At 37.6% G+C, this 15,914-nt stretch overlaps 1 pseudogene; it reads right to left on the bottom strand.

The window, feature by feature from the left end:
* Positions 1-14,362: 14,362 nt before the first annotated feature.
* LOC119543058 lies at positions 14,363-15,600 on the bottom strand (annotated as a pseudogene).
* Between the last annotated feature and the right edge of the window lie 314 nt (positions 15,601-15,914).

The raw sequence follows: 15,914 nt of genomic DNA, 5'->3' as shown, positions 1-15,914 counted from the left end.
GTGTTTAGTTTTGGCCAAATATTAGATCATAAAGATTTATTGGCAACTCTCTTCTACTCTGTCACCCTGAATTTTTAAGTAGACCTATCACCTTACTTTCTTTTGCTTTCACTAACAGTAGGAAAAGACAGTCTTCTGTATCTGCCAAGTACTCTTACATCTGCTCCATCACAACAAATCTCTATGAGAGTTCACAAAAGGCTAAAAGCTCAGGGTAACCAATCTTCTTACATTTCTTTTACATATCTTTTAGGACATGCCCACTTTTTTTCCCCTGGCCCTTGCATAATTCTTATTAGTTTAGGCTGGTTTTCTCCATGAAATTGTGAGAAGAAGTAGTCACTGTGTTCATTGGATGATGCACATCTTCATAGATTTGTGTGTAGGAGTTTTGCCTCTCTCCTGACAGTCTTACCACAAATACAAAACTAACTCTGTAAGACAGAAAATGTGTGTTGGGTATCGGAGGTTGGGAAGCAGCTTATTAAGATAGTTGTGTGGAATCCACATGACTGAGTCATAAAATACACTACATGAAGAAAGAACAGGTTTGAACATAAGGAAGTCTTACAGTGAATTGCCCTTTCACAGGAGAGCTGTTCCTCTGGGACATCAAGTTAGTAATCTAAGCTATACTATTAAAACTACTCATGCTTAAAATAAGTTGTCCTAGTCATTAATTAAATCATAAAACCACTGAATAAACTAACTGACATCTTTGTAAAATGAGGACTTAATTATAAACTTCAATCTTGGCACAGCTGCTTTTAGCAGAACTATGACTATAAATGTGTATACTCAATAAAATGTAGCTTTTCCACTTATTAGCAACACTTCCCTCACTTAAGAGGTTTCCTTTTTTAAGCTGTTGGCACATTTGACCCACTCTTCACTTCATAGGTCCTTAAGAGACATATGTACTTCTTTACATATGGAGATGCCATTTGGAAGCTTCTCAAATGACTTATAACTGAAAACTTATGTTTAAACAGAATTTCAATTTGGGAAATAAAAGAAAAGCCAAGTAGCAACCTGACACATTCCTTCTCACTTATAATTGAATTAATTATTATTTTTACTATTAGAGCATACTGTTTATTAGCAGAATGAATTAAAAAGAAATCTTACTGGCCTGCTGCAATATCCCTTCACCTTATGAGTACTCTCTGCTGGGAAATGGACTCCCTCAGAGGAAGTTCTGTATTGAAATGACCTTAACTCATAGCAGAAGCCACCACCTGCCCTAGTGCTTGTGCACCCCCTAGATTTCTTGTTTTAAAGCAAGTCCTAAATGCAATAGCTCAATAATGCAGTCTGCTCTAGGTTTTTGTTGAAATTCATGAAAATAGGCTAACTTCTCTAGCAATATTGTTCCAAAGAATAATGACACTCACACAATAGAATTGTCATTATTATTTGCTCATGAATGATTGCTGTCAGGTGAACGACAGGCTGTCTTCCTTGGCAGCCATTCAGACCCTCAGGTGGATTGAGGTTCTGCCCTCTTCAACCTATGTTTTCAAGGCCACCCTTGGGTTGCCATCTTGGTTGACACTGAGGAGGCTGTGTGGTAGATTTTTGTGGACCAAGCCTGGAAATTGCACATTATCAATTCTACTTCCTTTCCTATAATGTGACACATTAAAGTACAAGGGAAGCAGGGATGTAGACTGTGTGCCCAGGAAAAAGAGAAGCTCATGGATTTGGGTGGATAGTTACTCATTTCAGCCACACCATTCAAGTTCCTTCAATCTCCATTGGTATAAGAAAGAGATTTCTTATTTCTGGACAGCTCATCTTAATAAAGCTTTGGTCCTCTGAAAAGAGGTCCATCCAGGCAATTTCCTGGTTTTCAACCCCACAAAGTAGACCTGACTTTTCTAAATGAAATTGGGACCATTGATAGCAAATGCATGTATCTTAAAGTGAATTTAATTTACAAAAGAGACTTTACAAAAGTTGTAACCATATTTTATGTGTTTGGAAATAGTTAACCACCTCTATACCCATGTAAGCCAATCTTCCTCTATCATATACCTTACTGAAAATTAGTGGGTTAGTTTTAAATTTCAAAGTATGTAGAACTAGTTTGAGCTTCTGCATCTCAATACTCCCCAGGTTTCCCAATAGAATATTTTTTATTTTCTATCATTTGGGAAGAATTATGCTAAAAACCTAACTGTGTCCCTGGAATATAAAAGTGTGGCAAGTAGGTGAAAATGGTGGCTTCAGAAGATACCACACTAAGTTCTGTCTGATATTATTCAAAATCAGCTTGGCTTTCCTGATAGTCTTATGCAAAATTTCTTTTTTTTTCAGTTGACTTATCATTTGGGAAATAAAGGGAAAAAAAAGTCATTACTAGCAGAACAGACCCTCCACTTCCCCCTATGATAGTACTAATCACTGAGGCTTCTGGTTTTGTTTCCTGGTGGCTCCTCTGATTTAGGCCTTTTCACCGTAGTTAGCAAAGGTGGCTGCTCCACTTGGGGTATTCACTCCTCCTTTGGTGGAACTCTTAATAACAATTCCCCAGCAACGAAGTTTCTTAGTCCAGATCATCTTGAAAGGACCTCTGGTTCTTTGCTGAGCTTTCTTCTGGTAGCTACACTGTGAACAACTCTTACAAAGGAGTTCCTTATGTAGGGTGTGCAACTCCTGGTTTGTTTGGGACTGATGGGTTTCCCAGGATGCAAAAATTTCTGTGCCAAAACCATAAAAATCTTGGGCAAACCCGAATGAGTTGGTCATCATATCATAAGGTCCTTTAGAGCTGCTAGCTAACAATGGCAGCTCAAATCCCAATACTTCTTCACTGTTTCCTTCAGCATCACTTTTATTTACTCTGAGGTAGTAAGCCTCAGCTTATTTGCCCTTGGCTTAGCAGGAAGAGTTTCTCAAATTTTTGTCCAGACCACTTACATCAGAAAGTGGGTGTTTGTTACAATGAAAATTCCTGAGTTCTATCCCAGATCAACCCCTAAATCTCAGCATATGAGGCCTGGAATTCTGCATTTCTGGTAAGCACCCTGTGCTAGTTTTGTCTCACCAAAAGCCATATTCTTAAGTGCAGTCTTGTGAGGACAGACATATTAGTGTTGATTAGACTGCAATTCTTTGAGTGTTTCCATGGAGGTGTGGCCTTGCCCATTCAGCATGGTCCTTGGTTAGTTTGCTAGAGCCCTGTATAAGCTCAGACACAAGGAGTGAGCTTACTACAGCCTAGAGGGACATTTTGAAGAATACACAGGAGCTGAGAGAGAAGCTTACAGAGACATTTTGGAGATAGCCTTTGAAAGCAGACTTTTGCTCCAGAGAAGCTAAGAGAGGACAAATGCCCCAAGAACAACTAAGAGTGACATTTTTGAGGAGCTGAAGCCTAGGGAGGAAAGTCCTGGGAGAAAGACATTTTGAAACCAGAACTTTGGAGCAGACACCAGCCACATGCCTTCCCAGCTAACAGGTTTTCTGGGCACCATTGGCCATCCTCCAGTGAAGGTACCCGATTGTTGATGCATTACCTTGGGCATTTTATGGCCTTAAGACTGTAACTGTGTTACCAAATAACCTCCCTTTATAAAAGCTAGTCCATTTCTGATGTTTTGCATTCTGGCAGCATTAGCACACTGGAGCACACCCTGTATAAGACTTGTATGCACTAAAATTGCATCCATAAGTAGAATGGCAAGTGAGAAACCATGTTTCCATCTGCCTGGATCAAATAAAGCAAATAAAACCCCAAGTTATAGTTACCTACCAGAGATTTGACAAACTCCTCCCCTATGCAGGAGTGTTTGGTTTATAAATGGATTTCCAAGCATCTTGGTCTTGGTGCCCACCTGGTGCAATCATCAGACATGGAGCTCCCACCAGGCCCTCCTTTTCTCCTACAGACTCCATAGAAACTCTTTTTAAAATTCTCTTTACTGCAGTTGTATGTCTATAGTATTATCAAATCATTTTGAGGGAAAGCTGCATTTTTCCAATTTCTGGTTATTTTTCATTGTTATTTCTCTTATGTCAGTCCAATGAGAAGCCCCCTCCTACTCAGAAATGTGAGCAAAGTGTGGCGGTCCTTCTCATAGGCACAGCATGTACAACTCTTCTGAGATACACAACAGGCCACTTTTTCCTTTCCCTTCACTGCCTCCAGGTTGCCTAGTAGGTTTTTCTGAGAGGTGAGAAGAGGCAATGCCCCCACCTTTTTCTCTAGGTTTCTTCTTCCCTTCCTTGCCAGGTATTAGTTAGGACTTTCTATATGCAACACAATGAATGGTCCCTCTTCTCGCAATTTTGTTTTTAATTTAAAGAAAAACCTGTCGGGACGTGAGCAACCCGCCGTGGTAATAGCAGATCGCTCCACTAGATGGCGAGCCTGGTTTAGCTTTGTTTTCAGTTACTATCAATGCAGGGAATTGATTTTTACACTGAAGCAAAACCAGGAAGAATCACGATTTCTGCCTCGTGATTTACTTGGTTGATTTTAAGTACTACACCACTTCGTGTTGTTTCAGAAAGTTAGGGTCGGGTTGTTCTGTTGAATCTGGGGTAATTATATTGTGGTGTTATATTAAAAGGTGTGTCATAACATAGGCAAACAGTAATAAGCAGGCGAATGTCTCCATCAGGTTCCTCAACTATGTGTTGCTGCAGGTCAAAGAGTCCACAAGGAGCAAAATGCCTCTTTCCACAAAAATGGAGCTGGGGCTTTATTGTGCATGTCACTGGGACAACGCCAATTCCATCTGCAGCCTCCTTTCTCTTCTGACTCTTAATTAAACAGCACAGCCACCACTGCGCACCTCTTTACTAAATCCAGCCCTCTCTTTTAAGCCTCTCTACTTACACAAACTAAGTTTTAGTAATGACTCTGGTTATAGCTAATATTTGCAATTCCCTTTCTTGACTATTTAAATACAGAACAGATATATTTTCAAAAGGAGGGATGGACAGGGTTTTGGAGGAAAATGATTCTAATTTTAAATGCCCTGTCCGAATTAATAAAATGACATTTAGCACATACCAGAAATTACAGGGAGGAGAAATGGAAACCTAAAAGAAAAGCATGAGTAATTACCATACTCAAGTAGAATGTAAAGCACAAGAAGAGAGGGTCTTAAGCTATATGATCCTATTCAGAAAGCTAGGAAAATGTATGAAAATATGTAAATAGAATTCAGAAGGATATTGAAGCAACTCTCAACTTTACTCAGTTCTAATTAGACCATACTAAGATAAATTGTGAGAATCATGAAAATATAAGTGTTATCTAGAAGAAAACAAAAAGTCATTGAGGCTATTTAACTTAAAATGAAGCTATCTTGTGGCCATATTTAGATAATAAATTCTGTAAGACAGGAGTCTTTTCTTACATTTCATTTGTCTCCTCCTTTGGGTAGTGTTTTAATCATTCTCTGGAACTATCTAGTTATGTTTCTTAAGAAAATTAGTTAACCTTTATTAGCCTCATTTTTCTCAACGGTAAAATTAATTTTACAACTTTTCATCTTGTAAGGTGTTGGTGAGATTTCAGTTTATACAATGTTTGTAAAGCATATTAGAAGGCATGTAGTAGATTATCAAAATGGTGTGTTTATTAATATATAGGATCTCAATAAGTGGTTAACATTAGTATTTTTTATAATTAGTCCTTTCAAAATAATTGTTAGTAAATAAGACATGCTGACTCACTTTGCTTTTAAAATTTAAAACTGAGCAGAGAACTCTACCTTTCTAACTTTCTAAAGGAAAAAAAATGATGGTAGAGCTGGGTGGAATCAAGACTGGGGCATCCAGTGAGGTTTTAAAACCTCAAAACGATGAGCAGTAATAAGAAAGGAAAGGGTTCAGAAACACCAACACAAATTAGTGGGAATTGTGGTCTTCAGCTTGTTGAAGATAAATTGAAATGGTATTGGTATATTAAAAAAATACAGGCTTAATCTTCAACCCACCCCTGTCCTCTGATAACATTACATTTGTGATAAACACTGTGAGTCAGAGGTCTCCAAGACCACCCTCATGTTGGATGATTTATTAGGACTTACAGAACTCAGAAAAGCTGTTTTACCTTCAGTTACTATTACAGCAAAAGGATTCAGATTAAAATCAGCAAAGAAAACAAGGCACGTAAGGTAGAATCCAGGAAAGACAAAGCAGAAGCTTTCAGTTGTCCTCTTCCAGTGGAATCTCATGGACAGTGCTTAATTCTTTCACCAAACTATGTGTGGGACAACAAGTGTGAAGGGTTACCAATCAGGGAAGCTCACCTGAGTCTTGGTGGCCAGGGTTTCATTGGGGGTCAGTCATGTAGGCAAGGAGCACCCCAGCAAACTGACTTTTGCTACTGACCTTAGGTACTCAGTCTACAATCCCCCAGAGGTCAAACTGATACCAAAGACCCAGGCATACAAAAGCAGACCTTCACCATCAATCCCATTGTTAGTAAGAAGTATCCGGTGTGGCCCAAGGTCTCAGGTACACAATGACTCTCTTATCAGGCAGGATATTCCAAGGGCTCAGAGTTTGCCTCCCTGGAGTTGGTCTTTTCTTTGGGATATGCAGGATTTGAGCACCCCAAGCCTGCTGAATTAACGCTTTACTGCACACTTTCTATTTGAAAATGTGATAATAAAAATATACTTTATAAACAATTGTGCATTTAATATATACAAAAATATGCAAAATTTAAAAGGCCATTCTAAATTTTCAAGTTGTTAAGTGACTGGATATCCTGACTGTTTTATGCTGATAGTGTGTTTGAATTAGGAATTACCGAAAGTATTAGGGAAAATGGCTTGCTGCAATTTGCTTTCACTTTCTCAGAGTGAAGCTTTGGTTGCACTGAAAAGCAGATCCATGTTATCACTTCAAAAAGGCAGTCTGTAGAGTGCTCCAAATAACGAACTAAATAACATTATGAAGCAAAGGTTCCTGAATAGCACTGATGGTGCAATGATGTGAACCCATTTCTTTTTCTTCATTTCTAATACTTTTTTTCCCCTTTTGCCTACAGTGGAATTCTGAATTCCCAACATCCCTAAAAACAGACAAATTGATATTATCCATAACTTCAATAATAGTTTGTACTCAATAATTCAAGTTGGGCAGAAATCACTCTCTCAGATGCAGGATCCAGAACTTACTTCCCTGAACGTGTGCTCCAAGTTGACAACAACATGTAAAAGACAATTTATGTAAATGAAATTCTTAATATTCAACTTATTAATATGCTATGTAAAACTAAAAAAACAACAGCAACAACAACAAAAAACCCTTTACTGGAGTCAAGATGTAAGAGCAGAGAACCTTGGTAATTCAGAGTTGTAATTTTTATAAACTTTCTGGAGTCCAGTGGGCAAAGGAGTTGGAAAAAGTACAGAGAAAAACAACGGATTTTATTTAATTGTTTGAAAAGACAGCATGGATGAGATCAGTGACATCAATTAATAACCTGCTTACTTATCCTTCACTGTATGAAGCTTCTTGACTTGAAACTTTTTCATGTGAGATGATAAACAGGAGTGTTGTATAGATGAATTATAAATTCACTAAGTGATAAGTATGCAGATGCTGCTGATTTATATAAATCTGCTAATGAGAATAGTCCCTGAAACCTCCACCTAGGAAACAACTCATCCAGGTGCTCTGAGAGAAAATGGCTATTTTTCAACTACCTGTATTCTTCAGATTGGAGGTAGAAAGACATTTCTAAAAGACAAATAAATTCATGGAAGTAGGACCCCCCATGAACTATGTGGGGGATGCCTTTGGACAAAGAGTTTGATCCAAAGGCTCATCATGCTCTCCTACATCCTTATATGTTTGTGGAAAAAACAACCATCTGGATCACTATAGATATCTCTTAAGTTCTCGAGTAGTAGCCAGGTTAAATTATTGGCCATCTACTGTATATTTTTCTCTTTAACTCAGGCTTTCAGAAGGCAAGTTCCCATGTCAAGCAGAGAGAGCATGAGCTAGCAGAAATTCTCAACCCTCTTAGACTTGATTCTTTCTATAACAAATTTCCTGAAATAAAATTCAAAGGCAATATATCTTATTCATAAACATAATTTTAAATCTATATAATACCTTATTTGTAATATAAAAGGTAAATAAAAAGAAAGAAATACATTATAACATGATCTACAGTATCCAATTACAATTACTTGGGTCCAAATGTAATAGAAAACTGAACAAATTAGTTAGACGTTTGCAGCTATACACAGAATTGCCATTAATGCAGCAGCTAAACAATGTAAACTAATACGGTTTTGTTTTACCAACTAAAATGCCATGTGTGCATTTGAGTTAATTTCATGATTTTCTAAAATGGTAAACAAATCCAAATAGTGCTCTGGGAATTTTTTTTTTTTTTACAAAACAATATTCCCTTATTATACAGAAGTTTTATGCCTGGAAAAGTCAGTAGATATTAAAAATATACAAAAAATATTAATTTATATATTTGAAATTGAGTTGGGTTCATGTAGGTGGCCTATCATCCATCCATCCATGTATCTATCTATCTATCTATCTAATCTCTCTCTCTATCTACCTATCTATCTATAGTAATCTCAGCAGAGAACCAATAGGTTTCTCATGGAAGGAATATCAATTTCCTGAGCTACAGATTGCTTTCTTAAGCTCTCAGCTCCCTTGCAATATTGTGGGGGATGGGAGGGTAGTGAGGACAGCAGACATGAGAATGACACAACTTAAGTGTCACCCGGATTCTTCATCATTATCAGGACACTCAAGCCAAAACCCACTTGGTATGGCAGGTCAGCCCCTTTCAGCAGCAGTAGGCCCAAAACCATGAAGTGTCACTTAGGTTAACTTGGTCATCCTTGAGAACTACTTGTACTTCCCAAGAGCTGAATACACTATTTCTTATTAAGTAATCAGTTTTATATCACTTTTCCCATATCAGTAGACTAAGGAATATTAAATACTCCTTCGTTAGAAAATGGAAAGGAAGTTGTAGCTAACTCCAAACATATCTGTAACCAATAGAGAAGCAATTTGGTATAGCGGCTTGGAGTAACTTTGCATATTACTGATAATGCTCAATATGTTACTTAATCAGCCTGAGATTTCCTATTTGTACTTTATGGGGCTGTTGTAAGAATTGAATGAAGCTCAATAAGTGGAAGCTAGCTTTCTTCTTAATTCATCCTGTTCTTTTCCAAAATATCCCAGGAATAGAAATAAAGAGAGATACTTAGCAAAGACATGATGATGGGAAACACAAGAAAGTAAAGAAAAATAAGTTTGACTGAGAGAAGAGAAAGAAATGAAAGAGATGACAAATTAAAGCCTAATTTCACTCTCAAAATTAAGATGTTTTACTTTAAATTTGTTCAAGTAAGAAGTGACTAGAACTGTGGTTGCTTATGTAAAGGAGAATAGAGGGACATTGTTTTCATCATTTACTAAGTTGATCTGATTTTCTCAAAAAATCTGATTGTTGAATGGGATTTTTAAAAAAATGGACTTGAAAGGAATAGAGATATTTGGGAATACTTTTTTGTTAGACTAACATCACTGCCACCAGACTTGATACCAAGTCTTGCAGTATCTAGTTCTCTGTTAAATTTCACAGTTTAAAATTGACTTTAACAATTTAAAAAAGGTATTTTTAAGGAAATATAAAATAAAGTCTTGTAATATTATAAAAACAAACATATTGCCATACTTGCATTCAGAAAAATTGATATAAATTAGGAACTAAGTCTGCCCTAATATTAATAATTAATTCTGCCCCCAAAATACAATATGTGAAAAGGAATCTGCATTCATTCATTAATTCATTTATTTATTTTTAAAAATGTTAAATTTCTACTTGTGTCTGGAACTGTTTTAAGTGCTGGGAAACCAGTTACCAACAAGAAGTTTAACAATAGTTGTTCTCAAGGAATTAACATTCAATGGTAAGTACACTTTGTTTAGAAACAAAAAGCTGATGGATTTTACAGTAGTTTGCCCACATAGGCATATTTTCTCCTCTTTTTCCAGTTTTGGTTTTGTGTTATATACTATTTTGGTTTCCCAGTTGCTAAAGCAAATACCATGCAATGGGTTGGCTGAAATATTGAGAATTTATTGGCTTACAGTTTTGAGGGTAGGAGAATTCTAAACCAAAGCATCATCAAGGCAATGCTTTCTTCCTGAAGAATGGTATGCTGGGGCTGGATCCCATGACCCTTGATCCTTGGCTCCTCTGTCACACAGCAATGCACATGCAGCCTCTCCTGGCCTCTCCCTTCTTTTCTGGGTTCCACTGACTTTCAGCTTCTTGCTGCTCCTTTTGTGGCTTTTTTCTCTCTCTGACTTTCATTCTGCTTATAAAGAATTCCAGTAATCTGGATTAAAGCCCAACCTGATTCACTTGGGCCACAATTTAACTGAAGTAGCAGCTTGAAGAGATCTTATTTATAATGGGTCCACACCCACAGGAATGGATTAACTTTAAGAACATGTTTTTCTAGGGTATATAACTCCAAGCCACCACATATATCATTCATGTGAGGGCTAAGCATAAAAACTCTTTCATTACTAGAACACATTAAGAAAGAAAGATATGAAGCTCACAAAAATAAAAATAATTTAACGTAGCTTATATAAAGTTTTTTTTCATAGCTAGAAAGTAAAGTGTCAAGGAGTGTATTATGTGTCGTGATCTTCATGATGAATTTGGCACAGCAGTCTACCAATTTCTTATGGATCACAGCACAAAATAATTCCTATTTAAAGCTATATGAGCAAATTTTAGAGAATGTCAAACATCCTTTTTGGATATTCCTATTTCTAAGTGTCATAATATCACACTGTGATGATTTACAGCAAATGAACCCTGAGGTATTTAGATTGAACTACTCTGATCATGGTGTTAGGGAAATCACAGGCACCTGTTAAGCAGCCATCACCGAGACCTCACCTTCCTCCTTCTCTGGGGAAGTTACAAACACATGCTATGTGGCCATCCGCCAGCCCTCCACTACCCGGCCTCTTCACGTACCATTCTATAACCTGGGGGAAATGTTAAGTCCAAAGAAAAGGTCCAGCCAGACCTTAAGCCTGGAAACTGGGAACAAGCAGTGTCAGATGATTATCAGAACAGGAATTCTCAGGGGCAGGGCCCCGCCCCCAAGGTGGATGAAAACCACACACAAACGATATAGATTTGTCTTTCTTCTCTGCCAAGAAGTGGATCGGACTGGAGCTTGTAGGGCTGCCTTCTATCAACTCTGACCCAGAGCAGTTTTCAGCCACCCTGGGACACTTGCTCTAATGGTACTTCTTCCTCTGCTCTTTCGACTCTTTGTACTGTGTAAGTGACAAAGAGATTGCTTACCCTTTATGAATTCTTTATTCTGTGCAAATAATAAATGGATCATTCACTGAAAGTTTCTGTTGTGCCCTGAAACTGTGTTCCCATGATGCATTGTTGTAGCAACTTGCTCCCAACTTGTAACTAATGATTCAGTCCAGTGGTACAGTGAGATAAAAGATCTACAAATAAAAATGAGTGATTCCAATTCTCACATCAGTACTCACAGTGGACTTTCTCTCACCCTCACTCCCAAACCAGACCAGAAATTGTGATTATCACGTGGTTCCGAAGAGGTTTGAAATTTTCAACTAATATGAAATAGTAAATTTCATTTTACCGTTTACTTGAATATGAAAGAATTGCATATTGAAAAACATGTAGGAAAATTTTCTTAGAATATTTGTTTCATTCTTTAATTTCAATGAAAACTAGTGATTTGGTAAATGTCTGAGATAAAATTGGGATTGATATCAGAAAATGTGGCTTAAGATTAAATGCAAATAGTCTTCTATAAATATACTTTTTTCTAGAAAACTTGCTATTCATAAATCCATGTTTTCCTTCAAAAGAGCCACTCTAATGTGACCCATTGTTACATGACCCTAATACATATTAGGTTTCTATTGTATATAGTTATTCAATTTGATAACCAACTATTGATGTACTATGTAAGGCACTGAAGTCCCCCAGATGACTGTGATATGGTCTCTATCCTCAATTTGGTGACAGTCTATCTGGATTTTAATAGGAGGAATGGATCTGCCCCTAGAAAACAATATTAAATAAGGGCTTCTCCTCTATCTGGATCATATGTGAATCACATACGCACTACAAAGGTACAGTCTTTCCTTAACTGCTCTGAAAAGGCAAGGTGAAACTTCTGCAGACTCTATAGGAACTGTTTTAGGCAGACTTAGTTATTGGCACAATTAAATAAATTCTATTATAATTTTCTTCTGATTCTTGGTACATGACATTGCATTCAAATTATGTCTACTTGCTTTCCCAGACTTTACTGAGAACCTGCGTATCTGCACATGCTTCCCACAGTGAGGCCAGAGAGCCTGCGCATCAACCCATGCTATATTAATTTGTCCTCAACCCCTGCTGCACATAAAAATAACCTAGGGTGTTTTTTTTTTTTTTTTTTGACAATTTAGCTCAATTTTAATAAAATCCTTCCCAAGCATTACTTTGACCAAGTACTCAGGTTTAAGTTATGAACACTGACAGCATCCATTTATATAACCACACTTGAAGTTAAGGGCTTAACCATTTTCTAACAGCCTATTTTCTATGCTGCTTATTCACGTATGCCCATTAACAAATGGAATGTTGTCTATCACATTTATTGATTTTGTGAGTGTTTTCTGGAAGACTTCAGTTTATCTGTGAAGACCAATTTCCATGCTGGCATTGCATGCATCCAAATATTAATAATGCACAGAGACACAGAATTAGAGCAACGAGATAGAGCATATTCAAACACTAGCACACCCCATTCCCCTTTTTATTGCTTGTTTTCGCTTAGTACTTATTAAAACAAAAAAAACCTTTGAATTCAGTGTTCAACTGCCAGAGGAAAAAGAACAGCAGGGCACATACTTAGGGCTCAAATCAAATTATAAGCACTAGCTGGTGCAAAAGAGTAGACATTGGTTTTCATATATGATTCTTGTTATCTAAAAGTCTTCTCAACCAGGGTCTTGCAAACCAATTGATAATCCATACCTACATGATTTAGGTTGAAACATACACATGGAATAACAGTGTGTTCTTTGGGAATTAAAGGGAGAGTAAGAATTCTGACTATCCAAAATTCAATTCAGGCCTTTGCACAGTGAGAAGCTTGTACTATCCGACTGTGCGACATTTCTGCTGCATTAAGTTATTTTGAATGATTACACCTAGACTACCCTTGGTTTTGTCCAGTAAAATGCACCGAGTGCCAACAGGAAAGCATGCCAGTCAGGTAAAAGTTCAATAATGCATGATTTTTACTCTCTTGCTCTGAGAGCTTGTGTCAATTAAAAAAATATTAAACCAAGGAAAAAACTGAAGATGTATGGGCCTCTTGTGCTTTAGAAAGGAAAACAAAGGTAGCCACTAATTTGCTTGAATGCAGCAGGCTTAGCAGTCTTGTATTTTGATAAGTTTTCAAGAATTATTTTTGAAGTATTAAGAAAGGAAAAAACCCTACTACCCCATTTTAGAATTTAAGCAGAAGGCAGGAAGCTTTCTTTACACTCAAATAATATCCTGGCAGCAGCTCAAGTGTGACCAAGGTAAAGAGAAAGGAGATTTTCTAAATACAACTAGTAGTTTTAGCAAAGCTAACACACTAAAATGATTATTACATTTTTTTTAAAGAAAATGCACAAAAACCAAATAGGAATTTTGAGATTTTTCATTTGAAGGTAAATCTTAATGCTATTAAATTCACAAATACATTAATTTAAATACCCAATCCTAGTTGTTATCTAAAACACACATTGCAAACATACAAGTTAATCTATTCTTTCCACATATCAATGCCCATTCATATGGTTTAGAGATGGGGAGAATAGATTCCCCTTAAACTCAAGCCAGCAGGTGTTTCTTTACAGTTATCTTTAGCAAAATTCATACAAAATACTAATTAACAATGATCTTCTTTACTTGTTAACTCACAAGGAAACACCTTCAAAACAGTATCTTGTTAAGTTTCTGTACTAAAGTGTAGAAAAACTGGACTACACAAATATTGAAAAGTTAAAAATTCCTTAATTTTTTATTCCTGGTACCACTACCACAATTTACAGGGCATTATACCTGATGTAATGAAAAGAAAAAGACAAAGACAAAGCTACAACAGATAAAAGACCTCAGGAATGTACATCCAATTGACACTACATTGCATTAATCAATAACTGCACTTTTTGCAAACTGTGGCTATGACAGTCTTGAACAAGAAAGGTTTCCTGTTTAAACTGCAGTAACTTTTCTGACTATGGATCATCCTTCTTCTGTGGCAGATTTTTGCAGTTCCTCTAATGCATTTGGGACGACTGTCTCAAAGTAACCTGCAGCTTTCCTGACAACTCCTCACTCTCTCTCCTGCTAAGAACTGTAACCATTTTCTGTTGAGTTTTTAGAACCTTCTGCTACCACATCCACCACTTCCACCACCAGATCCATAACCACCACCATAAGGACTGCCCGAGCTTCTTCCACAAAACTGCCCCCTCTCATGGGTCCATAATTTGATTGCTGTTGTCCACTATAATTTCCAAAATCATTATAGTTCCCACCACCACCATAGTTACCACCACCAAAATTTCCTCCTTCATTGTAACCATCATATCCTCCACCACCACCACCATACCCACCACCTTGGTTTCCATATCCTGGTCCACCACCACCATAGACCCCTCTACTACTATAACCAGGACCACTGCCATAGTTGCCACCATCACCTCCAAATCCGTTATAATCAACATTACCTCCTCCATAACTACCTCAGCTGCCACCTCCACCATTGCCTCCTCTTCCACCAAAGTTTCCACCACAGCCAAAGTTCCCTCCACCACCTCCAAATTTCCTTCCATGGCCCATAAAGTTGCCAGATCCACCACCTCCACGACCTCTTTGTGATCCAGCAGATTGCAACTCTTGTTTAGAAAGGGCCTTTTTCACTTCATAATTATGCCCATTAATATTGTGGTATTTCTGAACAACAATTTTATCAACTGTATCATGATCATCGAAGTTACAAAAGCAAATTCTCTCTTTTTCCCACTCTGCCTGTCTTCCATAACTTCTGTGGTTTCAATCTTGCCATACTTTTCAAAGTGGTCTCTCAAATTACATTCTTCTGTATCTTCTTTAATATCACCAACAAAAATTTTCTTCACTGTTAAATGGGCACCAGGCTTTACAGAATCCTCTCTAGAAACAGCTCTCTTAGGTTCCACTGCACACCCATCAACCTTGTGTGGCTGAGCACATATCGCTGCATCCACCTCTTCAACACAAGAGTGAGTCACAGAACCAAAGTCTTTGGAACGTACTGTTTGGGGATCTCTTATCACCACATAATCTGTGAGTGTGCCCCATTTCTCAAAATGTTCTCTTAAACTATCATCCATAGTTTCAAAGCTCAAACCACCAATAAACAGCTTTCTCAACTGTTCTGGTTCCTTTGTATCATGGCCCTCCAGCCCACCGCAGCAGCGGCATTGGTCAGAGTCAGGCTGGGGGTGACCGGGCGATGGTTTTACCTCCATTTTCAGACCAGACGTGCCTCTTCCAACTTGGGTTCAATATGGGACCCAGAGGAAGAGGCACCTAGGGTGTTTTAAAAAATATGATTGCTCAGAACCTAGCCCAGATTTAGAAAAGCAGAATCTGGAGATAGGACTAGGAAGTAATTGTTTTCAAATTCCCCACAGTGACTTTTATATGAGGCAGAATAGAGAAATACTGCTTGTGGCAACCCATGACCTGAGCAAAACAGGCCTGCAGATCTTTGGTGCACAGCAGTCTGCATGACCTAGGCAGCTAAATGTTTAACCTATTGTCTTTCTAAGCCAGTAAAGAG

The sequence above is a fragment of the Choloepus didactylus genome, chromosome 8, assembly GCF_015220235.1.
Source record: "Choloepus didactylus isolate mChoDid1 chromosome 8, mChoDid1.pri, whole genome shotgun sequence".
Lineage (NCBI taxonomy): Eukaryota > Metazoa > Chordata > Mammalia > Pilosa > Megalonychidae > Choloepus > Choloepus didactylus.
This window is presented reverse-complemented; position numbering and strand designations above follow the sequence as displayed.